The sequence below is a fragment of the Equus caballus genome, chromosome 6, assembly GCF_041296265.1.
Source record: "Equus caballus isolate H_3958 breed thoroughbred chromosome 6, TB-T2T, whole genome shotgun sequence".
NCBI lineage: Eukaryota > Metazoa > Chordata > Mammalia > Perissodactyla > Equidae > Equus > Equus caballus.
In genome coordinates this window covers 73,495,352-73,509,636 of record NC_091689.1, presented here as the reverse complement: position 1 = coordinate 73,509,636, position 14,285 = coordinate 73,495,352, and the positions used below count along the sequence as shown (strand labels likewise).

The following is a 14,285-nucleotide window of genomic DNA, read 5'->3' as shown; positions in this document are numbered from 1 at the left end:
AAGATAGTGATTCATTTCCTTTGTATATACACCCAGAAGTGGGATTGCTGGATCAAATAGTAGTTCTATTTTTATTTTTTTGAGCACCCTCCATACATTTTTTCCATAGTGTCTTCCCAAATTTACATTCTTTCCAACAGTTATTAGGGTGCAATTTTAAATCATTGACTACAACATGCATGAAGTTGTAAAACTAAGGACTGAGACGAGTTTCTGATGTAGGGTATATATGAAACTTAAAAAGCAATGAAACTCTTAAGTAATTTAGTAAATATTGGTAAAAATTTTTTTAATTTGCAGTAATTTATGATTAATAAGGACATCTAATATTGTACCAGGTCTTTCTTTAATCCTCCGCATTCTAACAATTACCATGTCTTTAATTTTGCCTCTGAAATACAGGCTTCAGATCCATCCCTGTCTTTCATTTTCCACTGCTACTACTACTACCAGTGTTCCTCTAACTCTAGTCAAAGAAGAAACTAACACTTCATTCATCTTACTTTTAAAATACAAAAGAAAAAATCATTTGACAGACACATACTGAACATATAACTAATATGAGAGACAAGCAAAGTTAGAAGAAAGGAGCCAAAAGTCGAATGGGAGAAACCAACACACATTGATGCTAGCATAGACTATCATCTCCTCTCCTGCTCCAAAACCTCAGCATGTATAAGCATGTACTTTAAAAAATCACAGTCATACTTTAAAGTAAGAAAGGGAACCCTTGGTGGATTGGAAACTGAGAAATCTCTGGAAGATGAAAAGCAGAAGGGATCCCATTAAAGCCTGAAGCTCAACCAAGGGAGAAAAACTAAGAGGTCGATTCTAAAGCAACGCTGAACCAGCAAGGCTCTGAGCTTGGAGCCTCCAGCCACACAGGAGGCTGGGGGTGTGATGCACAATAATGATTCCTCCAGCCCCACTCTTCCTGCCAGCTCAGAACACCAAGAGCCACAGGTCAGCTTGTTTAACCCTTCCCATGGCCCTAAGAGATAAGGTTGCAGTAGCCTCAAACTCAGACGCAGGAAATGGAATTAAGTCCAGGTAGAGCATTTCAAGAAGATGCAGATGGCCAACAGCACCAAATGCTGCTGAAAGGATAAGGAAGGAGAAGGTATAACTGGATTTGGTCATTCAGCTGTTACCTGCCACCCTCAAATCATATTTTAATGGGTTGAGAAATGAATGAGATTTTTAAGATGTGGCAGAGAATCAAATTATTCTTTAAGAATGTTCAGGAAAATGAAGAATAGAGAAGATGGAAGTCCAAGGTCCAAACAGACTTCCTTCAAGGTCTTTTTTTAAAAATAAAAATCACTTGAGTATATTTGGGACTACCATGACACTCGGAGTATTGTTCCTTGTGCGCAGCTCATAACTTATACTTCAAGTGCTTGTACTTAAAACTTAGCATCCATGAGACATGGAGTTTCTCTTCTGAAGTTTCATTTTCTCTTTTGTTCTTAAATATTCTCCACTCAAGGTGATGAAATTGAGACTTAAAATGGTTAAATGATGGAAAAAACATATAGTATACACATATGTGTGTATGTGTATAAATATACATATATATATATATATATATCCCAGGCATCATACTAAACTTTCTCATATATTATCTCATTTAATATTAAGAACTACTTATTATTAACGTTATCTTCTTTGCACAGATGAGGAACCTGAGGCTCAGAGTGGTCACACAGGTACTAAGCAGTGGTGTTTGACTGAGCTCACTTCAGGCTGATTCCAAATGTACCTAAATATAATTTTTCCTCCCATCAGAGTGATACCATCAGACTTTTAATTTGTTGGGAATAAAATTTTGAAGGGTTTTATTGCAAATTCATGGGCAGGTTATTTTAGGGGACAATAGATAAGGACTTAATGAGGGTAAGGTATTGTATATAGTTGGAAATAGAAACAAAATAATTTGGTTGTCAGAAAATCTTCTAGAATCTTTTTCAGGTGTTTGATCTGATACCAACTAGATACTGATCACCTTGCATTATTATGTTACAGAAGTCTACATTTTGTTTTATGGCTGCTATACAGTTATGCATGTGTTCAAGACCATTAAGAAAAGTGACAGGAAGTGACCCTAAAAATAATTTCTCCACACCTGAGCAAAGTCCCTGAGAGAACATATGGCATTTTCCGCTTTTGACAGGCAACAAGAATAAAACTTGCTTATCTAATGGCCAGTCTGGTGTTAAAGCGGGGATAATGTTAATGTATTTCCTCCTATGAGAATCAGTAAAACTAATTGCATAGTCACACACGCTGCCACTTATATGAATTACAATAGGTCCATAGACTTATTTACCCATCCTACTTAGGTTTTATTGCATGAGAGTGCACTACTAAAAAATATTTAAGGTGAACAAATCCCAAAGCATATCATTTGAAAAACTTAGGACTTCAAGTTATCATGGAAGAAAGTAGTAATGGAACTCTCATGGTCACCTGGGTTATCTGAAGAAGAGAAACAAAAGTTTGGAGTCTCTTTCGCTTTCATTTTGGAGGAAGAGATTTTATTAATTTCTGTGCATAATAGACAGGAAGTGATTAAATATTTCCTAATTAGAAAAACTTAGTGATGTCTTCATTCAGGGAATCACAGTTTTCTTTTGAACTTCCCAACTAAGCTGCTCCTACATTCTTAAAGCACATTTAAAACTTTTGTTTAAAAGGATTCACAACTGTCTTTATTGGCAGGTATCCACATATAAGTCAAAGCAAGGAAAAATTCTTTAAGGATTATGAACTTCCTGGCTGTAAAAAGGCTCACCAGCTGTCTGTGGATCCTCTAGTTACTCATAAACATCCCTGGGAAACATACTATCCTTCCAATAGTTATTGAGGAGTTTTAGACCTCTCTCATAAGAGAAATCACGGGTAATTACACTGCGTAGGATGTGTTATTTATTGTTCGTTTATAAAAGGAAGGTGAAATATTATATACTCTTGACAATTATATTCTGGAAGAGAATACACACTTAATTACATGCCAAAGGGGAATTTGAATAAGGAAATATCAGTAATGAACATCTATTACTCTTAGAATCAGACAAAGCTTTTTTCAAGAAAATGAAGAAATTCTTGACCAGCATCTGCTATTAATTAGCTGTGATAGGTGAATCTTTAATCTTCATGGGCTTCAGTTTTCTCTGTCAAGTAAATCAGATGTCCTTCCATAGCTGCCTTATGGTTCAAATTCCATTACATCAAAGTTCTCTTTATTTTAATTCATTTCTGTCCAAAAACCATTTAATTGTTCTTTATCCAAATGTCTTGATCCGTTTTTATTTTAAAGTCTACCTCTAATGTCTCTTAATATGCCCTAATTACTAATAATCCTTTTATATTTGAAAGAAAAGCTCTTACAGGTCTCTTTTTAAAGTACACACTATTTTCTTTTAACAAGTTTTCTGTAGTAAATCCCCCTTTGGTTACTGCTTCCCATGGAATCCTTCACTTCCCACTGGGCAGAATCTGTGACTTTAAAAACTGGTATTCTCAGGAGAGCAAAAGAGCAAATGGTTTCAATGTGTTTTACAGAACAAAGAAAAACTTTTCAGCTTTAACTTTAACATTTTGCTACTGAAAAACAAAAAAATATGAAAAGGGAGTATCTACAAAAGGACAAGTACAATCAAATAAAAACACAGGCAAGAGTATTTGTGAGACTGGTCAAATTTTGACTTTGGATGGTGAATAATTTCATCTGCAGAACTCCAACTCACAATTAGGCTGGGGTTCTGAAACAGTGACTTCTATAACTTGTATCAACACCAAATACAAACACATATTCATATTGCCTTAAACGTCCTGTCCTAAGAGATGTAATCTGGTCATTTAAAATCTGATAATGTAGGTAAAGAAGTGACATCTCTCAGTTCAATCAAAGTGACCACACACTTTGTGCCATTCATCTTCACATTCTCTCAATCTATTCTCTTTAAGGTGACTACAGGTGTAGATTATTACTTGTTGCATTTCAAAATACTACTGTCCAGTGCAGCATCTGTAAACATCATTACTATTGTTGACATTTTTCTCTGGGTTTAAAAATGAACCGAAAGCCTTTGTTTCATCACCACATTCTAAACATCCTTCTAGCCAATGAAGAGGCAGAGTCAGAGGCTCTGTGACAGTGTGTGTGTGTGTGTGTGTGTGAGATATTTTTAGACATGTTTACTAGGCCAGTAAAGAATAATTTCAAATTTCAACTAGAAATGGATTAAAGACTTAAATGTAAGACCTAAAGTCATAAAACTCCTAGAAGAAAGCATGGGGAAAAAGCTCCTTGATCTTGGTCTTGGCAAAATTTTTTTAAATATGACAACAAAAGTACAAGCAAAAAAAGCAAAAGTAATTACATGGGACTACATCAACGCAAAAGCTTCTGCATAGTAAAAGAAACAATCAACGGAATGAAGAGGTGACCTATGGAATGGGAGAAAATATTTGCAAAACATATATCATATAAGGGGTTAGTATCCCAAAATATATAAGGAACTCATACAACTCAATGGCAAAAAAAAAAAAAAATACAATTAAAAAATGAGTGGAGGACCTGAATGGACATTTTTCCAAAGAAGAGATACAAATATCCAGTAGGTACATGAAAAGGTGCTCAATTTCACTAATCATCAGAGAAACGCAAATCAAAACCACAATGAGATATCACCTCACAGGTTAGGATGGCTATTATCAAAAACACAAGTGATAACAAGAGTGTTGGTGAGGATATGGAGAAAAAAGAACCCTAGTACACTGTTGGTGGGAATGTAAATTGGTACAGCCGCTACAGAAAACAGTATGGAGGGTCCTCAAAAAATTAAAAATAGAACTACCATATGATCCAGCTATCCCACTTCTGGGTGTATCCAAAGGATATGAAAAGAGAATATTGGAGACATATCAGCAACCCTGTGCTCATTGTAGCATTATTCACAATAGCCAAGACATGGAAACAATCAAAGTGTCCATTGATAGATGAATGGCTAAAGAAGATGTGATATATGCATATAATTATACATATATGCACAATGGAATATTATTCAGCCACAAGAAAGAAGGAAATCTTGCCATTTGCAACTACATTAATGGACCTTGAAGGCACTATGCTGAGTGAAATAAGTCAGATAGACAAAGACAAATACTGAGTTCTTGCTTATATGTATAATCTTAAAAAGCTGAACTCAAAGAGATTAGAATGGTGCTTGCAAGGGGCTGATGAGTGGGAAAAATGGGGAGATGGTCAAGGAGAACAAACTTCCAGCTATAGGATGAATAAATTCTGGGATCTAATGTACAGAATGGTGACTATAGTTAACAATACTGTGTTATATACTTGAAAGTTGCTATGGGAGTAGATCTTAAACGTTCTCACACAAAAGGTAATTATCTGAGGTGATGGAGATGTTAACTAATCTTATTTTGGTAATCATTTTGCAGTGTATATGTATATCAAATCATCATGTGGTACACCTTAAACTTACACAATGCTATATGTCAATTATATCTCAGTAAAGCTGGGAAAAAATAACATGCAGACAAAAGATTCATGCAGAAGGCAGTTCACTGCAGCTTTTTTTTTTTTTTTTTGAGGAAGATTAGCCCTGAGCTAACTACGGCTAATCCTCCTCTTTTTGCTGAGGAAGACTGACCCTGAGCTAACATACATGCCCATCTTCCTCTACTTTATACATGGGATGCCCTCCACAGCATGGCTTTTGCCAAGCCGTGCCATGTCCACACCAGGGATCTGAACTGACAATCCCCGGCTGCCGAGAAGTGGAAAGTGGGAACTTAACCACTGTGTCACCGGGCCGGCCCCAACTGTAGCTTTTTATAGCTACGAAAATCCGGAAAAAATGTAAACACCCAACAAAAATGTAAAATCTCAGTTATAGGAAAAATGATGTACATAGAAGAGGGAAACACACAAAATGTTAGCTGTGGTTATCTCAGGTGGTGCAATTGAAGATATTTAAAATTTTTATTTTGGATTTCAAATACATAGATTGGATTTAGTATAATCCTTGGCTCATGACACACCATCTGTATTGGTCATGCCAAGTTCTCTTTTATTTATATTAATTTTGACTATTTAATACATAGTGAATACTGGTGGACTCACCACAGAACCATGAACCGGAGCATTACCAATTGCTTATGTCTTACAAGAGAAAAGAGAGAACTGTCATGCCAATATAAAGCACATGATATTTAAGGATTCAACATTTTTTTCAGAGATAACAATTTGGTGGAAAAAATCCAAACTGGCATTATTGTCTGCATTTTTCTAATTTAAAAAAGCATTGCATTTATATAAAATAATTTGTTTCTAGTGCCTACAGACTGCATCTGCCATTTCTAATTGGCAAATGTATATGGGTTAACTTCTTCTAAACATTAAAGATAAAGTCAGAGATAATATGGAGAGGTGTGCTCCTTGCTACCAACTGCTGCAATATGGTACTAGACACAGATCAACGTGTGGTCATACGAATGTGTGCACTCTCTTTATAAAAACCCATAAAATGTGAGTTAATATGTTTGAAATGTTAAACTATTTGTAAAATTGTTAAGGATTTGACTACACATTTGTCTCACTTCACTTAAGTGAGTTACATGAGAGAACCAGATACTGACAAACCATCCCATAACCAACACTGGTATCCCCACAGAGCTCACATGTGAGGACGCTGTGATTCAAGAAGTAAGTTGAGACAGAGCTAGGACTGGGACCGGACTCCTTGTTTGGATTCCTTCGTCTCGCTTGTATTGCCTCTGAAAGTAACAGTGGAATCCTCACACGCGATTTACTTTACATTAGAAAAGACAGCTCTCCTTTCTTTGCCCCTATGAAAACAGTTCTTTGAAAGCAGAATAGAAGTCATTGGGAAAATATAACTTGATATGCAAATGTTCACCTTAAACACAACCTTTCACAAACAACTTTCAGTAATGCAAGGCAATCATGAATGTGTATCATGAGTATCTTCAAACAAAAATTGAATGTCAGCATTTTGATAAAATTCATATACATAGTATAAGGAATCTTCATTTTATATCTAGATTCCTAGTAAAATAAATGTGCCTATGGTTACATTGTTTAATAACCAACTGGCAAGGTTAAATTTACTTTTCATTGTTTTCCTAGGAAATAAGGTTTAGTGTTGTCATAATCAGTGAGGCGAAAGATAAATTTGCCTCATATTTGTTTTAGGAAATTGCATGACCAAATTAACAGCAATACTAATCTCATTTCTTTTGGTAAGAAATCTAAAAGAATTACAATAATTTGATAACTATTTCCAACTTTGTCGCATTTTCTTTCTAGTCACTCCTTAAGGAGGACTTTTCTTTTTTTAATGGAAAGTCACAATTTAGGAAAATCATTCAATTTAATAACCATGGGTATTCAAACTAAGAAATTTTGAGTCACCTCAACATTATATTAGGATTAAATATTAGGAATATTAGTATTATATAAAATATGATTACAAGGTCTCAGCCTTGATTAAGGTTCAATAAATATAAAAACTAGGATAACCATACACTGTATTGCCCAATTAGGACATTTTGAACGTTAAAGATGATGCAATTCATAATTAAACTGCAATGTTAGGCAACATGCAGACAGTTTAGGGCAAACAAGGATGTACGGTTATCCTAACACAAATTGAACCCCAGTCTTTCTTCACCTATGTATATTAGCACGCCTGTTTACCATGGTTCTCTAGCTTACAAGCTTGGGGTAAGATATGCACATCTTCCTTCTTAAAAAGGCAACCAAAAAAATCCAAATTTTCTTCTTTTACAATATGGCACAAGTGTATACTTAAATCCATTTACTCTAATTACTAGGCTGTTAATTGAATTATTATGAGACAAAAACAAAGAATTTCAGACTTTGTTTCACACTTCTATTCTCCATCAGCTCTTTTCTCCTTTTTCCCCATTTAACCCTTTGTATTTGTTTCCAAGACACTTATAAAATAGTAGCAGTAGCAGCAATGGTCAATAATTTATTCACTTCTCCTGCAAACGCTGCTGAGTGCTTACTGTGAGCCAGGGCACATGTTAGGCTCTCCTCATGATATAAAGATAATTAGAAGTGGTCATTTTCATTAAGAAAGACGAACTATTTAGAAGAAAAAGATAAGTACATAAATAACTATACCAGGGCATAATGACAAAAAGTATTTACAGAATGTGGTATGGGAGTTCAGTGGTGGGAAAGAGATTATCAGAAGTGCGTTTCAGGGGCAGAGAGGCCCATAAGTAAAGGCACAGAAGAAGGAAAGCACACAGCTTGCTCTGAGTATTGCTACACTGTAAAGTTTGACCCCAAGATGCCTGGAAAATTAGGGTAGTGACAGAGTACAAGGGACCTTCACTGCCAGGCAGAGAATTTTAGAGTTAATTCAAGGAATAGAGTCATATAAGATGATGAACAGGGAGAGATCCAGTGAGAAGTGCACCTGAGAAGGACTAGTCTGATAGTGGTGAATACGATGGACTACAAAGAATAGGGACCGGGCTCAGGTGACCAAGAAATAGCATAGAGACAGAGCAATGTCCTAGATAAGGAAGGAGACATTGGCGATATGAAGGAGAAACATGTCCCAGAGAGCCTGGAAATGTAAGCCCCAACAAATGACAACTGAGTGTTTTGGCCTCCATGACTGAGATTTTAATCTGACCTAACAGGGAAAATGGTGTCATTAACAGACATTTCAATGAAACAACTCCACACTTACGGAATACCATTTTATCTTTGGTTCAAGTAATAAAAATAGTTTCACACCTTATCCAGATCAATTTTCAGTTCAATAAATGTCCCCCAAGAATGAAACTTATTAAGATGATTTTTTTTTAATGGATGATTTTATTGCCCCAATAGTAAGTGGTATAAAATTATTTTAGATATTTCATTAATAATTCTAAAATGTCACTAACAAGCAGAAGAAAAGGGATTGGTGAAACACAAATCATCCAGTGAATTAAAAAACTCTGAAGATTCTATACTTTCATACTCTACACACTATTTTCTCCACTAGCCATCACTATATATGGATAATATATAGTCTCTTTATGAGTTATGTTTCATACCCAAACTTATTCCTTCCATCAATGGTTTTCAAATTCCTTGATACAATTCCCTCTCTGAATACCCAGAGTCAGAACTGGCTACCTGGGGAGACACTCACGTCCGTCTCCATGTAGTGTTTCACAAATTTGCTGAATGATCCCTTGGCGAAGAAGTTATAAAAGGGGTACAAGGATGGATTAGAGAACACGTCAAATTCATACCAAGTATGAGATTCTATGATTTTACAAAATGATAGTCAGCACAGATGAATTTATGGAGACCATTAAAATTCTAGTTCGTTACTTCTCTCTGTTTTCCCCCATTTGGGCCCTTTCCCTAGAATTGTTTAACTGAAACAAAAATGGCACTAGGATGAGAACCTCTCATATAAAGAACAAATACCAATTAGAAAGGGAAAGCATATTTGTTGTCACTGCATGGTGGTCTCAGTTTCTTTCCAACTCCCTTGCACAAAAAGGAAGAAAGGTACTGCCCTGCCCAGAAGCTGGTCCATACAGACAGCAATGGGGATCTTCCTTTATTCATTCATCAAATACTGAGAACCCTTACGAAACAGGTGGTGGGATGCAATGATGAACAAGGCAGACAAGGCCTCTGCCCTCACAGCCTAGAAGGAGCCACGTAGCTCTATCCATGTGCACTAGGGAGATTTTTCTCAAAGTTGGCTTTGCAAATCACAAAGCTGCTCAAAAAGATATGACAAATCTAGTTAATGCTTATCGTCTTGTTATCTTTTTGAATGAACATCTCCTCGATTCATAGTTCCCTTTTCTTTAATTCTGTAAGAGAGAGATTATATACTTAAATTCTTACAAATATTCTGCACATATTCGTGGGGATCCAGCTCCAGGAAATACATTTTGCAAAATGACACTTCTTAGCATAGCACAAGGGTTTACTTACGCTTTGCATAAGAATTGCTACATGGAAGCTAATTAATATGCTAAATGCTCATTCCTATTTATAGACACCTGCCCAAGTTTGGTTTTCAGTTAACATGTACACAGAACTCTGACACATACAACTTGTCCTTATCTCCTTCTCACCTTTAATATCTGTTCAAGCAAACTGCCAAGTTCCTTTTCATTTTGATGACAATGTATACATAAAGGGAACTCTGTGTGTATTGAATTCAGCCGGTTGGATATGTTTCTTCAGCCTGCTTTTAGGGGGAGGTGTAAAAATGATTTCAAGTAGCATTTCTACGTGATGAAAATCTGTAGGCTCAGAAATGTTGCTGAAATTATTCGCCTGCCTTGGCTAATGTGATGTTTTATACTCTCAAAATTTGGTGCCTATTAGTTCTCTGACTCTCCTCTCTCAGCACCAACTTTTGAGAATTAATGGCAAATGCTGCAGAAAATTCAACATCTTCCTTGCACTCAGGCAGTAGCAAACATATCTTTATTGGGAACTGGACGAAAGAGCTCTATATTTCTCAAAGCCTTTCCCTTTAAATTATTTCTAGTAGAAGTTGGATCTGAGATCTGCCTCTGACTAGCTAAGGGCTATTTATGATTTATTTCAACCTTTAGCTGGCTCTAGGGAAAAAAAAATGAACCAAGTTGAAAATAAAGAAGAGGAGATGCTTAATCTCCAGTGGTATTTCAGTACCCTGACTCTGATGATGGGTGCATTGTTTAAATTTTGATATTTTTATTTTTTCTCTCAAAAATAAAATTAAAATCCTTTATCATTTTTAATTAGCGAACAAGCGCCATCATTTTTTAAAGAGAGCAAATTTCAAGCTGTGAGTCTTTTAATGCAGACTGGTCCTCTGAGACTTTTCTGAAGGACTGTAGGGAAATTTTAAACCCAGTCAAATAATTTTCTTAGGCAAAGTGGCGATAGGCCATAGTGAGATATGGGTATCATTAAAATTTCATAGAGGTCCCTAACACACCAGAGTCACCGTAACATTGCCACATTGACTATAATATCTCCAAAGAAGCATTTGCTGTCTATCATTGCACGGAAGGGAGCTGTTACAATCTATCAATGCAATAATCTGCATGTTAAAAAGTCCCTAAATATGTGTTTACAAGATAGTCAGATCTGTTTTGGTCTATTGGGTCAATAATCCATGCACTAAAAGTCCCTACATATGTATTCACAAGATAGACAGATCAGCTTTGGTTCACTGAGTAAATGGTAAGTAAGCCTTTAAAAAGGCACCTAAATAGTTGCCTAGTTTGCATTGTAGCAGGTTCAGAAATGCAGTTCTGTACACTTTCTGTCTTTTGAAGAGCGTATTTATTATGCTAGTTTCAGTGGATGTCAGAAGCTGTGTTTCACTTTGGTCTATGATATTTTGCTTTTAAAAAGTCAGAAGAAAAACCAACTTGGAACAAACTATATTAAAGCTATGAGGAAAGTAATAGAGACACAGATATTTAGGGGAAGCCCTTCAAGCTGGGTGGATGCTGTCCTTCTAGACTATGTCTTACTCCTTCCTCCAGTGCCATCCAGGTCCAACCCACCTCCCCCTCTCACCTGACTGCTCTGCAGTAGACTTTGCTTTCCTCTGTCAATCTCATTCCAACAGCCAGAGGGATCTTGTTAGGGCTTTAGAACGTGGCCCTGCTCTTTCTTCTCCAGCTACTTCCGACTCATAGGAAAAGCCAAAGGCTCCTCAAGGCATGCCTCTACTCTCTCTGACTTCACCTCTTACCACTTCACCTTTCCCATGCTGTCAGAGCACGCTGGTCTTGAGTGCCTAGGCATGCTCCTGCTTCAGGTCCTTTGGACTTGCCCTTCCCTCTATCTGGAAAGCTCCTTCCTCAGATATCCACAGGCCAGCTCTCCTACTCTCTTTAGGTCTCTTATGAGAAAGGCCTTCCCTGACCATCTTATATAAGATAGCACACCTCGTCCCAAATCATGCTTTTCCTTTCTCTGTTACCTACACTTGTTCTCCATTAGCACTTATCACTATCTAATATAATATGTCCTTACTTATTTATTTATTGTCCATCTCTTTCCTCTAAAGGTTAAGCTCCACTAAGGCAGGGGCAACATCAGTTCCAAACTTAGATAAGAACCTGGTATACTTTAAGTGCTCATTAAATATTTATGGAAGAAATGAAGGAAAGCAGATGAAAAGTTAACTTCTTTCTACTTCCCCTGCTGATGTGTATTCATGTTTAGCTAGAGGAGGAATCTCTTTCCAAGATGAAGTTCTCTTTTTGGTCATTAGACCTCCGTTTCCTGTAATGTTCTCTAAGTGGCACAAAACTGGTCCTTCCTGAAGGTATTCATCCACTGCATCCTCAGAGCTACCAGGTTGTGATAGAGCTTCTGGAGGAGCTGGGGTCATCTCAGCTGGTCACAGAAATTCTTGGCCAGTCTGTTTCTAGCAATAGTACATAAAGACAGAATTAGCATTTTTAAATTTCCCCCACTTAACGTGCTGTCCACGATCAGCTCTGGTGACAGCAGTGGACTGACTAGATTTTATGGTGTATTATGATGCAGCCATAAGGGATGGTGTGTGCCACTCTACCACATAACTATAACAGAGGGAGGAGTACTGGGTAGAATTATTATTCTCTCTTAAACTTGGGGTATTACCTCATGCCTCCACCCTCACTTTTAACCATACCCTATGTTCTCAACTGCATCCTTCCTCATGATTGAAGCCTGTCACAGTAACTTCTTCCTTATTTAAATTTCACAGGAACATTCTTTATTTTAATCACTCAGAAAGGTGTCTTCGGCAAGAGAATCACAGCTGACAGCAAATTAATGACTACGATGCTATGATTAGTTGAGCTTACAAGCTACAGAAGACTTGTCTGAGCATTTACCACTGTCATCATACTGACCCCGGCATCTATTAGAGATTGATATAGTCAAAAAAGAGGAAGCCCTATAGAAATGTAAGGAAATCTGCCTGTATTGTAATATTCTATGATATGCTAATTAAAAGAAATTTTACTGTTAACCTGCTTAGCCTAAGCAAGTCTCTCTCCCAGGGCCTCCCCCAGCACACAGATTTACTTTAATAAAGCTTTAAGGCACAAACCAAATGAAAAGCTGAAGTGATCTAGATAATTCCAGTCCCCAAATCCAAAGTATTCATTAACTGAAAGAAAAACATTGTTTAATCTTGAATTATTTGGATAAGTGACTCAATTGTGTAATTTATTTTGCATGAGTAGGCAAAACATAATGGATATTTCAGTGCATACCAGTACTTGAGTGGATTTATAAAAGAAGACTTTACAATCAACTTAATGGAGAGGAGGGGATAAAAAAATAAATATGAACGACAGTGACAAAACCATCTGCTCAGATACTAGGTATCATCGCACATCTTCCAAATTCTGGCTGAAAAGAAATAATGATTTCTGTAATCCCCAGCAATGACTTTTGTGGGAGGAAGATTTCAAATAAATGTCTATTTGCTTTGGGTGAGCTTCACTGAATCGGCCTTATTTGATTTCAGATCCTCCTAAGGGAAGAGATTTCAGGATTTCTGGGTTGTAAAATGGAAAAGAACATTTTGCTGAACTTGTCTGACATCATCTAAGGCATTAAAAGGGCAGATAATCATAGGTTCTTTGCCTGTTTACCAAAGCTTCTTTACCTCCTCAATCTATTTTATTTCCAAATGTCAGAGTAGTCTGAAACCTTTCAAAGATTTATAGACTGCAGGAGCAGGGGAAATATTAGGATAAAATCCTTTAACTTTTGTGAAAGCTTTTAAATAATTAATAGATGGGCTTTTGGAATTGTTATATATCACAGCACACAAACTCTAACATATACCACGTGAAGGCTAAACATAGTTTAACAACAAAGGGCATGAGGCCATCTCTCTTTCTAGAAAGTCAGTAAGACTACCTTTTAGGGTATGTACTTGAGTCACAAATGAAGAGAATATTGAATTTGGGAAGACAATATAACTAACATAAGAAAATTTAGTTTATCACTTAAAAGCAAAATACTATACATGAATGATCATAGTAAGCACAATCTTGACTTTAAATATAATTTCATTTCCAAACTCTACTTGGAAATTCTCTTATATTACAGAAAGAAGAAAAAATGTAGCTGCCATAATATTATTTATAAGAAGCAACAAAGATGTGAGCAAAATATTTCAAGCTTATGTCATAAAACTGTTTTCCAATATACTTAAAATACTAGA

The 14,285-nt window shown here is 36.3% G+C and overlaps 1 protein-coding gene across 3 annotated transcripts in view; it reads right to left on the bottom strand.

The window, feature by feature from the left end:
• PDZRN4 (PDZ domain containing ring finger 4) overlaps positions 1 to 14,285 on the bottom strand; it is a 342,458-nt gene that overhangs the window by 44,192 nt on the left and 283,981 nt on the right. The gene's annotated exons all lie outside the window — the stretch shown is intronic.